Source organism: Rhinoraja longicauda, chromosome 7 (genome assembly GCF_053455715.1).
Source record: "Rhinoraja longicauda isolate Sanriku21f chromosome 7, sRhiLon1.1, whole genome shotgun sequence".
Classification (NCBI taxonomy): domain Eukaryota; kingdom Metazoa; phylum Chordata; class Chondrichthyes; order Rajiformes; family Arhynchobatidae; genus Rhinoraja; species Rhinoraja longicauda.
This window is the reverse complement of record NC_135959.1, coordinates 46,883,014-46,897,770: the sequence shown is the minus strand read 5'-3', so window position 1 is coordinate 46,897,770 and position 14,757 is coordinate 46,883,014.

Here is a 14,757-nt window from a genome sequence, read left to right as displayed (position 1 = left end):
CAAACATTCTCACGGAGTCGCCCAAAGGCAGCGCTGACCTTGTCAATCCTGTTGTTGACCTCAGCGTCAATGTTCACCACTCGCGAGAGTGTACTACCCAGATAGGTAAAGCTGTCGACTGCCTGTAGATTCTGTCCCTTCACCGTGATGTGTGGTTCCTGGTAGGGCTTTCCAGGCGCGGGCTGGTACATAACTTCAGACTTTTTGGTGCTAATGGAGTGACCAAAGTTGTCACAGGCCTGCGTTTTGCGTTATACTCTCATCCCATCCAAGTTTCTTCTTACAGAGATCCTGCAAAATTAACTTGGCTGGTAGTGTAAATGGTGCAAGAAATCCCAATGGGTCGTAAACAGAACCAATCACGGACAGGATGCCCCGTCTTGTACATGGTTGCTCCTGAATCGAGATTCTGAACTTGAACACATCTCTTTCAACGCACCAGTGCAATCCCAGTGCTCTCTCCATAGGCAGATTGTCTTTGTCCAAATCCAACTCCCGGGTCTCCTTGGCTCTGTTATCTAGTGGAATGGTTTCCCATACAGCACGGCTGTTGCTGATCTACTTCGATAGCATGAATCCTCCCTTATTGCAGAGGGAAGTCAGATGTTTTACCATTTGGACTGCTTCCTGTTCCATAGACATGGACTTTAAACAATCGTCCACATAGAAATTGCTCTTTACTGTGTTTGTCACTTCTTCTGGAAAGTGAGCTTTATTGTCCTCGGCGGTTTTCCTCAATGCGAAGTTTGCACAATTTGGTGATGACGCTGCACCAAAGAGATGTACCTTCATGCGATATTCAACGAGATCTTGTTGTGCATCACTATCTGGCCATCACAGAAATCGCAGATAGTCTACATGCTTTTCCGACACCTTGACCTGCTGAAACATTGCCTTGATATCCGCCATTAAAGCCACCGGCTCTTGTCTGAATCTGATGAGAACTCCGATGAGTTCGTTTGTTAGGTCTAGACCCTTCAGCAGTTGACAGTTAAGTGATTTACCCTTAAAAACTGCAGCACAGTCGAAGACCACTCTTAAAGTTCCTTTCTTCAAGTGATACACCCCGTGATGAGGAATGTACCAAAGTTCTCCATCACTTAAATTCAGCTGGTTTTCTGGTACCCTTTCAGCATAACCATTATCAATCATCTCTGTGAGGAAAAATGTATATTCATCATGAAATTTCATATTCTTGCCAAACTTGCGTTTCAGATTCTGAATTCGTTCTTCTGCAATGCAACGATTATTCGGCAGACTAACACTTTCTTGTTTGAAAGGTAAGTCTAGACAATAGTGTCCTTCTATAATTTTATGATAGAAGGACACTATTAATATAATACTCAAGAACTTTACTCATCTCTGGACATTTCTGATTCCTTGCTGGTTTTTTCATTGAAGTCGTGATTTTATTGCTTGATCAACAACACCTCTAGTTTTACAGTAGTTATTCGATTGACGGCAGCAGCAGTATGGTTGTTCTTTTTCCTGCTTTCGTTGTTCCTTCTCAAGGAGCCATAGATAACCCATCCGAGTAGGGTCCTCACAGCAAATGGTCCATCCCCTTGACTGCTAACAACCTCTCTAGGTTCCAATGCCTTCAAAGCATTCGTTCCAATAAGTAGGTCGATACCAGAATTTATTTTAGGTATCTTGACATCCTTCAAGGCCATTTTTACAAGTCTTCTTGCTTAGTTATATTTGGATGAGAAATGGGCATAGTCTTATGTGTAAACATATCAGATATATCTGTATAAAATTGTCTTCCTCCAGACTGGATATTTCCATATTTGTGATATGATGACTATCGCAGCATTTCTCGTCATTCATGGTATTCAGGAGAATCTTAATCTTTTCTCCTGTAATGTCCAGCCTTCTCCTCAAGCTTTCTGTGCAAAAGGTAGCCGAAATTCCACTGTCGAAAAATGCTTATGTTTGCAACATTGTATTCCCCTTGTTGCTCCTTACCTGTACTGGTAAGATGGAGAAAATACAGGTTTCTACCCCGGCCCCAATATGCACATTTAACTGAGGTGAGGCAACAACATCAACATATAGCTGGCTTCTCCTTTTGTTCTATTTGCTCCGGCTTCTCGTCCGTATTCTTCTGTCCATTGTGCAGTAATTCAGGATGATCTTGTGTGCACATATTACAAGTTATCCAACTTCTGCAGTCTTAGTTGGGTCCCCTGCTAAGTGCGAAGGATTCTCTAAGTTTTTCACTAGCAAAGTTGAGAACATTAGAATGAATATTTCCCCTCCCACCCGTGACCTAGCTGTCTCACTGGTCTGTTCATCTAAATTGGACTGTTTACAACCCGTCACTCTATCCTCCCTTGCAAAGCTTGTCTCCACTATGAAACCTGCAATCTGCCCCCTTGACGCTGTCCCCACTGCACTTCTGAAGGATGTCATTGCAATAGTCGGTCCCAGCATCCTCTCTATCATCAACAGTTCTCTGGCCACTGGCACTGTTCCAACCTGTTTCAAGCACGCGGTGGTCCAGCCCCTCCTGAAAAAACCTAACCTATACCCCACCTTGCCTCGCAACTACAGATCCATTTCCAAACTGCCATTCCTGTCAAAAGTCCTTGAAAAGGTAATTCTAAATCAACTACTGCCTTACCTACACCAAAATACCATCCTGGAAAGTTTCCAGTCAGGTTTCAGGGCCCACCACAGCACAGAGTTTGCCTTGTTGAAGGTACACAACGACCTGCTTCTCATCATCGACACCGGCGACTGTGCAATCTTGCTCCTTCTCGACCTCAGCGCAGCGTTCGATACAGTGGACCACACCATCCTTATTGACCGTCTCCGGTACGGGGTTGGCGTTGGTGGTACTGCCCTGAGCTGGTTCGTTTCTTACCTCAAAAATAGGAGTTTGTAGTGGCCTGGCGGAGGCCAGAGAAAAGGCTGGACGCCAGGCAAGTTTAGTAAAGGTCTTTATTTGGCTGTGAGCTTCTACTCACAGCGAAGTCCACCTAGGGATAAACCACACTCCCCAACGGGCTGACTCTTAACCCCTTAAGCCTGTCCGTCAAGTGACGAGGGGGCTGACCCAAGGAGTGGCCGCCACAGGACCCCCCTCCCCAAGAACCGGAGGTACAAAGCGGACAGGAGGGCACACGAGGCGTCCAGCCCGGGTGCGCACCACGACCGGCGCAGGGACCAGCGACTGACCGACAGGTGGAGGGGACGTAGCAGACACTGGCGGGGTAACGTGGAAGGAGGGCGACCTTCGCGGGCAGGGCTGCGCAACCGGCACCGGCCGATCAATGTCCACGTGTGCCGGCTTCAGCCGTGCAATCGAAACAGTCTCACTGCGACCCCCCCATGTCCAGAACAAATGTGGCCGAGCCGTGTTGCAGGACCCGGAAGGGGCCTTCGTACGGCCGCTGGAGAGGTGACCGATGAGTGTCCCTGCGCAGGAAAACAAACTGGCAGTCCTCCAGAGCAGGAGGGACATGCGGATGGAAGGTCCCATGACGCGACGTGGGCACAGGTGCCAGCCTGCCCACCGTCTGCCGAAGACGTTGCAGGGTGTCCGAATCTGGGTCCGTGAGCCGAGCCTTCAGGGCAGCCTTCAGCTGGCGGTGAAAACGTTCCACCAAACCGTTCGCCTGTGGATGGTACGCCGTAGTATGGTGTAGGCGAACTCCCAAGAGGCGTGCCATAGCCGACCACAGTTCCGAAGTAAACTGCGAGCCCCGGTCCGATGTAATGTCCAGTGGCACCCCGAACCGGGCGATCCAGTGCGCCGCCAAGGCCCGAGCGCAGGTGTCCATCGAGGTGTCCACCAGCGGAATGGCCTCCAGGCATCTCGTGAAGCGATCGACCACGGTGAAGAGGTGGTTCATGCCCCGGGACGGCGGCACCGGCCCCACGATGTCCACATGAATGTGGTCGAACCGCTGCCTAGGAACACCAAACTCCTGTAGAGGCGCACGCACGTGTCGCTGGATCTTTGCGGTTTGGCACGGAATGCAGGTGTGTGCCCAGTGTGCGACCTGCTTATGCAGCCCATGCCACATGAAGCGGGAGGCTACGAGAGCCACCGTCGCCCGAATGGAGGGATGAGAAAGCCCGTGGAGCACCTCGAAAAAACCCTGCGCCGCCAGGCGACGGGACGATGGGCCGCGGCAGGCCAGTGGAGGTGTCGCACAACAGCGTTGCGTCCCCTGGGCCACAGATAATGTCCTCTAATTGCAGGCCCGAAACGGCCGTGCGATAGGCGGCCATCTCTTTGTCCCCCAGCTGTGCGGCTGCTAGGGCGGAATAGTCCATATTTAGGATTTTCCATTGGGGGTAAGGTGGAAGAGAGATTTTGTTGAACTAGAAGTTCGCTGAGTCTCGTTTGATTCCTCACCAATTCATAAAATTCATTTTGAGATCATGGCTGGGCGCAGATGAATGATGAACAGGCCTTTGAAAAGTGTGCTGGGTCGCTGGCGTATTACGACCCTCAACAGACAGCCCAAAGGTTGTTTGCTTTGGTCTAGCACCCAGTTGCTTTGGTGAAGTTTTGTCGCCCCTCCACTTACTCAGTGCCAGTTCTGTGTCAAGAGACCAGACTGGCTCTGGCTGTGGGTTGAGTTTAGCTGCCGTTTCCAGCTTGGTAGCTCCTTCTTGGACTAAGGAACTCTTCTTCTGAGATATGCTCAAGCCGCATTTTGATCTTTGGCCTTCCAGTATGTCCCTCCTTGTTCTGGCAACTGCCAGCTTCGTAGCTATTTCCAACAGTTCCTTCTCCTTCCTCAACTGCCTATTATGTTCCTCAGCCTCCCTCGTCAGCTGTTCTGCTTGTCTTTTCAGCTGTTCATCTCGTTCCTCAGCTTCCCTCTTCAACTGTTCTGCTTGTCTTTTCAGCTGTTCATCTTGTTCCTCTGCCTCCCTCTTCAGCTGTTCTTTTCATGTTGCTCAATCTCATTTTTTTTCTCCAAGGCGGCAGCTTCTAACGAGAGAGCAGCCATTTCAGCTTCCATTTGAGCAGAGACCCTTGTAGTTGAACTGGCTACAGAACCAGATTTATGTCTTGATCTTCGTGTTGAAACGTCCGAGACACTATCCTGTGTAATTTCTTCTCCCACTTCAACACCTGGTGGCGTCGCACCTTCTACTGTAGAGTGCAATGTTCGAGCTATGGCTTCAGACAACCACTTCTTCGTGTCTGCCATGAAACCATCGGAAAATTCAACCCTCTCTTGGAACCACTGAGTGTGTCATTCGAGTTCTCCCTTGGTCAGTTGTAAACTCAGTATTGAATTTTGTTTTTCTCCAACCTCATGGCAGAGGTTGAGTTGTTAATCCGGACCAGGTTGTACTGTTCACATTCTCATCTGATTCCATTAGTTTCTTCTGGATTTCAATTGACTTGATAACCTGGTTCCACAACTTGTTTCTATCCTTCTGGCATCTTTCCAGATAGGCTGCTGCTCCCTTCTGGTTGAGCTTGACGCTTCTCTTTTCAAATCTTCTTAATTCTTGCCCCGCATCTCCCTCCTGTGGCGGTTCTTCTTCATACTTATCTGCTGAAAGATCCATGATGAATTGGTGCTTATCGCTGTGTTCCATAAACACCAGAAGAATTCAAAACAAAACTGGTCTTTATTCAAAACACATCATTATTTTCAATGTTGTGAAGGTCTTCTTGTTTGCCTATGGTAAACAATCGCTAGCTGAGTACACCTTATCTTGTAGAAGTTCACAACATCGTTATTTTCAAGGTCATATACTCAGTACCTGTTTATCTTCAAGTAGCATAAACAAGCTTCTTGTATCACACAGTACTTCTGCAGAATATTCTCACAGGCTTTCAATCTTGAACTTCTTACTACAAATACGACTAAACAGTCATTCTACTCACGGTACCCGGTCAATGAAGTCTTCAATCGTCCAATGATCCAGGTGTAAACCGTATGAATTTGCCTGCGACCAGCAGATTCTTTGTTCCAGGATTTAAACTCTAATCTTTGGCAGAGATTCAGCTTCTTCTTCAGTTCCACTGTTGAACCGGATTTTACTGGCCCACTCGTAGATCAGTTTTTTACTTAGATGTAATGGCAGTTTCTATACCTTCTCCCGCACTCTGAGATAGCAAAAACAAATCTTCCAAACGCTGTTTCTTGATTAATTGGTCTTTATTAAAGTAGCACAAATCAAAAGAATAATTCATTGCTTATCATTCTTATCAACTGCTGCTTCTTCAAACAACACAGTCGTTACCATGTGGTCGTTACCGTGTGGTAAAAAACTGTATTCTCTCCATCCACCGAGACTAAACTGACCCCCTAATCTCTGTGGCTACGCGAGCCTCCTCAGATGTAGACACTCCCCATTACGTATCAAATCACACCCACAAGCATGCAAAAAAGACAAAAACTAGAAATATTAAACATGGGCATAATATAATAACAGTAACTCATTTAAGTGTAAATGGCCCCTACACTGATAGAGCTCCAGAGTCCCTCTGTGAAGAGGGGAGAACCTTCCAGAAGGACAACTATATTTGCAGCACTCCAGCAATGAAGCCTTTATGGTAGAGTGGCCAGACGGAAGCCACTACTCAGTAAAAGGCACATGACAGCCCGCTTGGAGTTTGCCAAAAGGCACCTAAAGGACTCTCAGACCATGACAAACAAGATTCTCTGGTCTGATGAAACCAAGATTGAACTCTGGCCCGAATGCCAAGAGTCACGTCTGGAGGAAACCAGGCACCACTCATCACCTGGCCAATACCATACCTACGGTGAAGCATGGTGATGGCAGCATCATGCTGTGGAGATGTTTTTCAGCGGCAAGAACTGGGAGACTAGTCAGGATCGAGGGAACTCGATCTGGACTGCTACCTGTACCTCGTGCTGGTGAGGGCAGGAATAGAGAGATCGGGGATATGAATGTATGGCTGAGGGGCTGGTGCAGGGAGCAGGGATTTAGATTTCTAGACCACTGGGATCTCTTCTGGGGAGGGGTGACCTGTACAAAAGGGACGGGTTACACCTTAACAGCAGGGGGACCAACATTCTGGCAGGCAGGTTTGCTAGTGCTACAAGTGTGGCTTTAAACTAAGTCGTGCGGGGGAGGGGTTGACAAATTGGGAATATGAATATGAATATGAGGAGTTGGCTGCGCCTAACGGCTGCGGCTCTCTGGCAGTCTGTTTGTCTTTTTTTTTGTTTGTGTCGGTGTTGGGATGGTTTTTGTTTCTGTTTTTGGCTGTGTATGTGTGGTGGGGGGGGTGGGGTGTGGGGTGTGGGGTGTGGGGGTGGGGTGGGGGAAACCTTTCTTTTATTAGGTCTCTTCACCGGGGCGCAGCTCGCCCGCGGGGCCTTCCATCGCCGGCGCGGCTCGGCTGCGGGACTTAACATCGCCGGCGCGGCTCGGCCGCGGGACGTTTCAGTGCCCGGTGCGGCTCGGCCGCTGGACTTAACATCGCCCGGTGCGGCCGCGGGACGTTTCAGTGCCCGGCGCGGCTCGGCCGCTGGACTTAACATCGCCAGCGCGGCTCGGCTGCGGGACGTTTCAGTGCCCGGTGCGGCTCGGCCGCTGGACTTAACATCGCCCGGTGCGGCTCGGCCGCGGGACGTTTCGGTGCCCGGTGCGGCTCGGCCGCGGGACGTTTCAGTGCCCGGTGCGGCTCGGCCGCTGGACTTAACATCGCCCGGTGCGGTTCGGCCGCGGGACGTTTCAGTGCCCAGTGCGGCTCGGATGCGGGACGTTTCAGTGCCCGGCGCGGCTCGGCTGCGGGACTTAACATCGCCCGGTGCGGCTCGGCCGCGGGACGTTTCGGTGCCCGGTGCGGCTCGGCCGCGGGACGTTTCGGTGCCCGGTGCGGCTCGGCCGCTGGACTTAACATCGCCCGGTGCGGCCGCGGGACGTTTCGGTGCCCGGGGTGGCTCGGCCGCGGGGCCTTCCATCCTCTTGCGGGGGCTGTGCGTGTCGGTTGCCTCGGTAGGGGTCGAGCTGCCTGTCCGTGGGTGCGGGGGGAAGAGAGGGGAAGTTTTGTTGCCTCCATCACAGTGAGGGGGTGTTTGGAGTCACTGTGATGGATGTTTGTGTTGGGGTCGGGTGTCCTGTGTTTTTTTTTTTTCTTTTTGCTGTGTTTTGTGACTGCTGAAATTTCGTTCGGTGTTGTGCCGAATGACAATAAAGTGTTGTTATGTTATGTTATGTTATGTTATGGTGTTAAAGGGGAAGCGAATAGAGGAGAAATTGCAAAGGACTTGAATGAATGGGAAGGGAAGTTCTAGAAGGGATAAGATAGTAAAGTCAGGGTCAATTGTGACCGGTGTGAGAGGGGAGGTGAATACCGAAATTAAAGTGTTGTATTTAAATGCGTGAAGTATAAAAAATAAAGTGGATGAGCTTGAGGCTCAGTTAGACATTGGCAAGTATGATGTTGTGGGAATCACTGAGACATGGCTACAAGAGGACCAGGGCTGGGAATTGAATATTTAGGGGTACACAACATATAGAAAAGACAGACAGGTGGGCAGAGGGGGTGGGGTCGCTGTTGGTGAGGAATGATATTCACTCCCTTGCAAGGGTTGACATAGAATCAGGAGATATGGAATCAGTATGGATAGAAATAAGGAATTGTAAGGGTAAAAAGACCCTAATGGGAATTATCTACAGACCCCAAACAGTAGCCTCGACATAGGGTGCAAGTTGAATCAGGAGCTAAAATTGGCATGTGGCAAATGTAATGCTACAGTGGTTATGGGAGATTTCAACATGCAGGTAGACTGGGAAAATCAGGTTGGTAATGGACCCCAGGAAAGAGAGTTTGTGGAGTGTCTCCGAGATAGATTCTTAGAACAGCTTGTACTGGAGCCTACTAGGGAGAAGGCAATTCTGGATTTAGTGTTGTGTAATGAACCTGATCTGATAAGGAGACTCGAGGTAAAAGAGCCATTAGGAGGCAGTGATCACAATATGATAAGTTTTACTCTACAAATTGAGAGGGAGAAGGGAAAATCGGAAGTGTCAGTATTACAGTATAGCAAAGGGGATTGCAGAGACATGAGGCAGGAGCTGGCCAGAATTGACTGGAAGGAGGCCCTAGCAGGGAAGACGGTGGAACAGCAGTGGCAGGTATTCCTGGGAATAATGCAGAATTTGCAGGATCAATTTATCCCAAAGAGGAGGAAAGATTCTAAGGGGAGTAAGAGGCACCCGTGGCTGACAAGGGAAGTCAAGGACAGCATAAAAATAAAAGCGAAGAAGTACAACAAAGCAAAGAAGAGTGGGAAGCCAGAGGATTGGGACTCTTTTAAAGAGCAACAGAAGATAACTAAAAAGGCAACACGGGGAGAAAAGATGAGGTACAAGGGTAAACTAGCCAATAATATAAAGGAGGATAGTAAAAGCTTTTTTAGGTATGTGAAGTGGAAGAAAATAGTCAAGGCAAATGTGGGTCCCTTGAAGACAGAAGCTGGGGAATTTATTATGGGGAACAAGGAAATGGCAGACGAGTTGAACCAGTACTTTGGATCTGTCTTCACTAAGGAAGATACAAGCAATCTCCCAGATGTTCTAGTGGCCAGAGATCCAAGGGTGACGGAGGAACTGAAGGAAATCCACATTAGGCAGGAAATGGTGTTGGGTAGACTGATGGGACTGAAGACTGATAAATCCCCAGGGCCTGATGGTCTGCATCCCAGAGTACTTAAGGAGGTGGCGCTAGAAATTGTGGACGCATTGGTGATCATTTTCCAATGTTCTATAGATTCAGGATCAGTTCCTGTGGATTGGAGGGTAGCTAATGTTGTCCCACTTTTTAAGAAAGGAGGGAGAGAGAAAACGGGAAATTGTAGACCAGTTAGTCTTAGATCAGTGGTGTGGAAAATGCTGGAGTCAATTATAAAAGACGAAATTGCGGAGCATTTGGATAGTAGTAACAGGATCGTTCCGAGTCAGCATGGATTTACGAAGGGGAAATCATGCTTGGCTAATCTTCTGGAATTCTTTGAGGACATAACTAGGAAAATTGACAGGGGAGAGCCGGTGGATGTAGTGTACCTTGCCTTTCAGAAAGCCTTCGACAAGGTTCCACATAGGAGATTAGTGGGCAAAATTAGAGCACATGGTATTGGAGGTGGTGTACTGACATGGATAGAAAATTGGTTGACAGACAGAAAGCAAAGAGTGGGGATAAATGGGTCCCTTTCAGAATGGCAGGCAGTAACTAGTGGGGTACCGCAAGGCTCGGTGCTGGGACCGCAGCTATTTACAATATACATGATTGACTTGGATGAAGGGATTAAAAGTACCATAAGCAAATTTGCTGATGATGCAAAGCTGGGTGGTAGTGTGAACTGTGAGGAAGATGCTATGAGGTTGCAGGGTGACTTGGACAGGTTGTGTGAGTGGGCGGATGCATGGCAGGTGCAGTTTAATGTGGATAAGTGTGAGGTTATCCACTTTGGTGGTAAGAATAGGAAGGCAGAGTATTATCTGAATGGTGTCAAGTTAGGAAAAGGGGACATACAACGAGATCTGGGTGTCCTAGTGCATCAGTCACTGAAAGGAAGCATGCAGATACAGCAGGCAGTGAAGAAAGCCAATGGAATGTTGGCCTCCATAACAAGGGGAGTTGAGTATAGGAGCAAATAGGTCCTTCTGCAGTTGTACAGAGCCCTAGTGAGACCGCACCTGGAGTACTGTGTGCAGTTTTGGTCTCCAAATTTGAGGAAGGATATTCTTGCTATTGAGGTTGTGCAGCGTAGGTTTACTAGGTTAATTCCCGGAATGGCGGGACTGTCATATGTTGAAAGACTGGAGCGACTAGGCTTGTATACACTGGAATTTAGAAGGATGAGAGGGGATCTTATCGAAACGTATAAGATTATTAAGGGGTTGGACACGTTAGAGGCAGGAAACATGTTCCCAATGTTGGGGGAGTCCAGAACAAGGGGCCACAGTTTAGGAATAAGGGGTAGGCCATTTAGAACTGAGATGAAGAAAAACTTTTTCAATCAGAGAGTTGTGAATCTGTGGAATTCTCTGCCTCAGAAGGCAGTGGGGCCAATTCTCTGAATGCATTCAAGAGAGAGCTAGATAGAGCTCTTAAGGATAGCGGAGTCAGGGGGTATGGGGAGAAGGCAGGAACGGGGTACTGATTGAGAATGATCAGCCATGATCACATCGAATGGCGGTGCTGGCTCGAAGGGCCGAATGGCCTCCTCCTGCACCTATTGTCTATTGAAAGATGAACAAAGCAAAGTAGAGAGATCCTTGATGAAAACGTGCTCCAGAGCGTTCTGAACCTCAGCCTGGGGCGGAGGTTCACCTTCCAACAGGTTAATGACCCTAAGCACACAGCCAAGACAACGCAGGAGTGGCTTCGTGACAAGTCTGTGAACGTCCTTGAGTGGCCCAGCCAGGACCGGACTCGAGTACAGTATTAAAATGGTCTGAGAAGAAAGTGTAATATCAACCAACTTGAAGAATCACATATTAAAAGCTAATTTGAAATATTGTGTTGTTAGTCCTGATGCTTTCCCCCCCGAATAGTTCATTTTGATGACAATGAATGGAACCATAACGTTTTACTACTGAGATCTGTGATATCTCAAATTACAGCATTCATCGTGAAATCATTTGGTGCATTGGAAACATTTATTCTGTTTATAAACCTACATAGTACAGCACATTGTCCTATTGTACAAAGACTTGCTGGATATTTTAAAACAAGTTAATGCCTTTAGGATTTATTTTTATTTTGGGGAACGCATGCATATGCCTGCTGCAATCACTGTGAAGTTTAATATGTGGTGTTATAGTATGAATATATAGTATTAAGTATAATAGTATCGGTTTATTATTGTCACGTGTACGGAGATAAGTGAAAAACTTTGTTTTCGTACAAATCATACAATATATGATTGCAATAGATAGCTTAAAAGAGAAAATCACCAGGATATAGTTATAGCTGCAGAAAAAGTACAGATATTTAAAATGTGCAAGGACTGCAATGAGGTAGAGTGGAAGAACAGGAATACATCCTTGGCATATGAGAGGTCTGTTCAAGAGTCTAATAACATGCTTTCAAGGAGAGGGGAGAAGAGGGAATGAGCAAGGTCTGAGTGGCCCTTGATATTAGCTGCTTTTCTGAGACAGTATGAAATGTAAATGATGCATTTGGGGGAGGGGGAGGAAGGCTGGGTTGTGTGATGACTGGGCTGCTTCCACAATTTACTGCAGTTTCTTGTGGTCTTCGGCAGGGGACTTGTCAAACTAAGCTGTGATGCTCTCCAATAGGATATGTTATATGGTACATCTTTAGAAATTCTTAAGAGTCATCTTCCCTCTGCACTCTCAGTCCAAAACATTGACTACCCTTTTGCCCCATAGATGTTGCCTGACCTGCTGAGTTCCACCAGCAGTTTGTTTTTTTGTTCTTTTGATGCATTTCTGATGCCAGGAAAAGTGCAGCATCTCATTCAGAAGTGCCTCAGCTAATTTCTTTATTGTTGATGATCGATCTGGAAAAGAATGCTATCATGGTCTAATGTCCCCAAAATAGCATTTACATGTGCTGAGTGCATTTAAGCCACCTCCAAATGGGCCCCTTTTCGAGGCACTTAACTCTATTTATAAATAATCCCGTAAGCCTAAGTAGCCTAGCTTTTAACATTCCTATCATATTCAAAGATTTAAGGCATCTAGTCGTCAAATGGGGAGAAAATGAAACAACTTAAATAATGTGTTTTACAATTTTATTTTAATCATAATTTTACTCAAATAAATAAGGTAATAGTACAGAAAGAAGATGGAGTGCTTAGTAACATGGCAAAATGAAGGAGCTAGTCATTAACATCAGGAAACAATGTGGTATGCACGCCCCATCAGTGGTACCAAAGTGGAAATGGACGAGAGTTTCAGGTTCCTAAGTGTAAACATCACCAACAATTTTTCATGGACCAACCACATTGAAGCTATTGCCAAGAAAGCGCATCAATACCTTTACTTACTCAGAAGACTATGGAAGTTCAGCATGTCTCGAATGACACTTAGGAACGTCCCCAGATGCATCTCAACCTGGTTCGGCAACAGTTCTGCCCAAGACCGTAGGAAACTGCAGAGAGTTGTGAATGCAGCCCAGTCCCTCATGCAAAACAGCCTCCCACCCCCCATCCCCTCTACTCCATCTACACTTCATTATGTCTCAGGAAAGCAGCCAACATAATCAAGGACCACTCGCACCCTGGTCATTTTCTCTTCTCCCCTCTCTTGTTGGGCAAAAGATACAAAAACTTGAAAGCATGCACCACCACATTCAAGAATAACTTCTATTGCACTGTTACCAGACTGCTGAATGAACCTCTCATAAGTTAAGGGTATACTTCCAATGTTCCAAATTACCTTGTTGTGGACTTGAACCCGATCGAACATCTCTGGAGGGACCTGAAAATAGCTGTGCATCCACGTTCCCATCCAACCTGACAGAGCTTGGGAAGATCTGCAGAGAAGAATGGGAGAAATTACCCAAATACAGGTATTGTAGCATCATACCCAAGAAGACTTGAGGCTGTAATCGCTGCCAAAGGTGCTTCAACAAAGTACTGAGTAAAGGGTCTGAATACTTATGTAAATGTGATATTTCAGTTATATTTTTTTTAATTACTCTGCAAAAATTTCTAAACACCTGTTTTCGCTTTTTTTATTATGGGGTATAGTGTGTAAATTGATGATTAAAAAAAAGAATTTAATCCATTTTAAAATAAGGCTGTAACGTAACAAAATGTGGAAAAAGTGAAGGGGTGTGAATACTTTCTGAATGCACTGTATGTAACACGACCTCTCCGACTGAGGCAAGTAGAGCAGACTACTGTTGCTGTGTCTAAATCCTAAATTCCTTTTTCAATAACACCGTGATAGCACCTAAATCAGAACGATCAGTGATTCACAAAAGTGGCCAACGACCATATACTCATGGGTAATTAGGTCTGGGTAATAAATGCTGGGTTATCAGTGACACCCACATCTGGGAGAAAATAAAGGAAAAATGCAATGGTTTTTGGGGAAAGGTGTCCACATTTCTTTGTGGCATGCCTTTTGTTGGACATCGTTAGAATAAGTTGGTTTTTAATAGTTTCAGTGCCACCACCAGGAACTCAAATGAGGAAGCCACCCGCTTCCCCCCTTAAATGTTATTACTTACCTGCTTTCTCTAGTCTCCTAAACAGTCCCGGAATGGCGGGGCTGTCGTAGGTTGAAAGACTGGAGCGACTAGGCTTGTATACACTGGAATTTAGGATGAGAGGGGATCTTATTGAAACATATAAGATTATTAAAGGATTGGACACGCTAGAGGCAGGAAACATGTTCCCAATGTTGGGGGAGTCCAGAACGAGGGGTCACAGTTTAAGAATAATAGACAATAGACAATATGTGCAGGAGTAGGCCATTCAGCCCTTCGAGCCAGCACCGCCATTCAATGTGATCATGGCTGATCATTCACAGTCAGTACCCCGTTCCTGCCTTCTCCCATACCCCCTGACTCTACTATCTTTAAGAGCTCTATCTAGCTCTCTCTTGAAAGCATCCAGAGAATTGGCCTCCACTGCCTTAGAGGCAGAGAATTCCACAGATTTACAACTCTCCGAGTGAAAAGTTTTTCCTCATCTCCGTTCCAAATGGCCTACCCCTTATTCTTAAACTGTGGCCCCTGGTTCTGGACTCCCTCAACATTGGGAACATGTTTCCTGCCTCTAACGTGTCCAATCCCTTAATAATCTTATATGTTTCAATAAG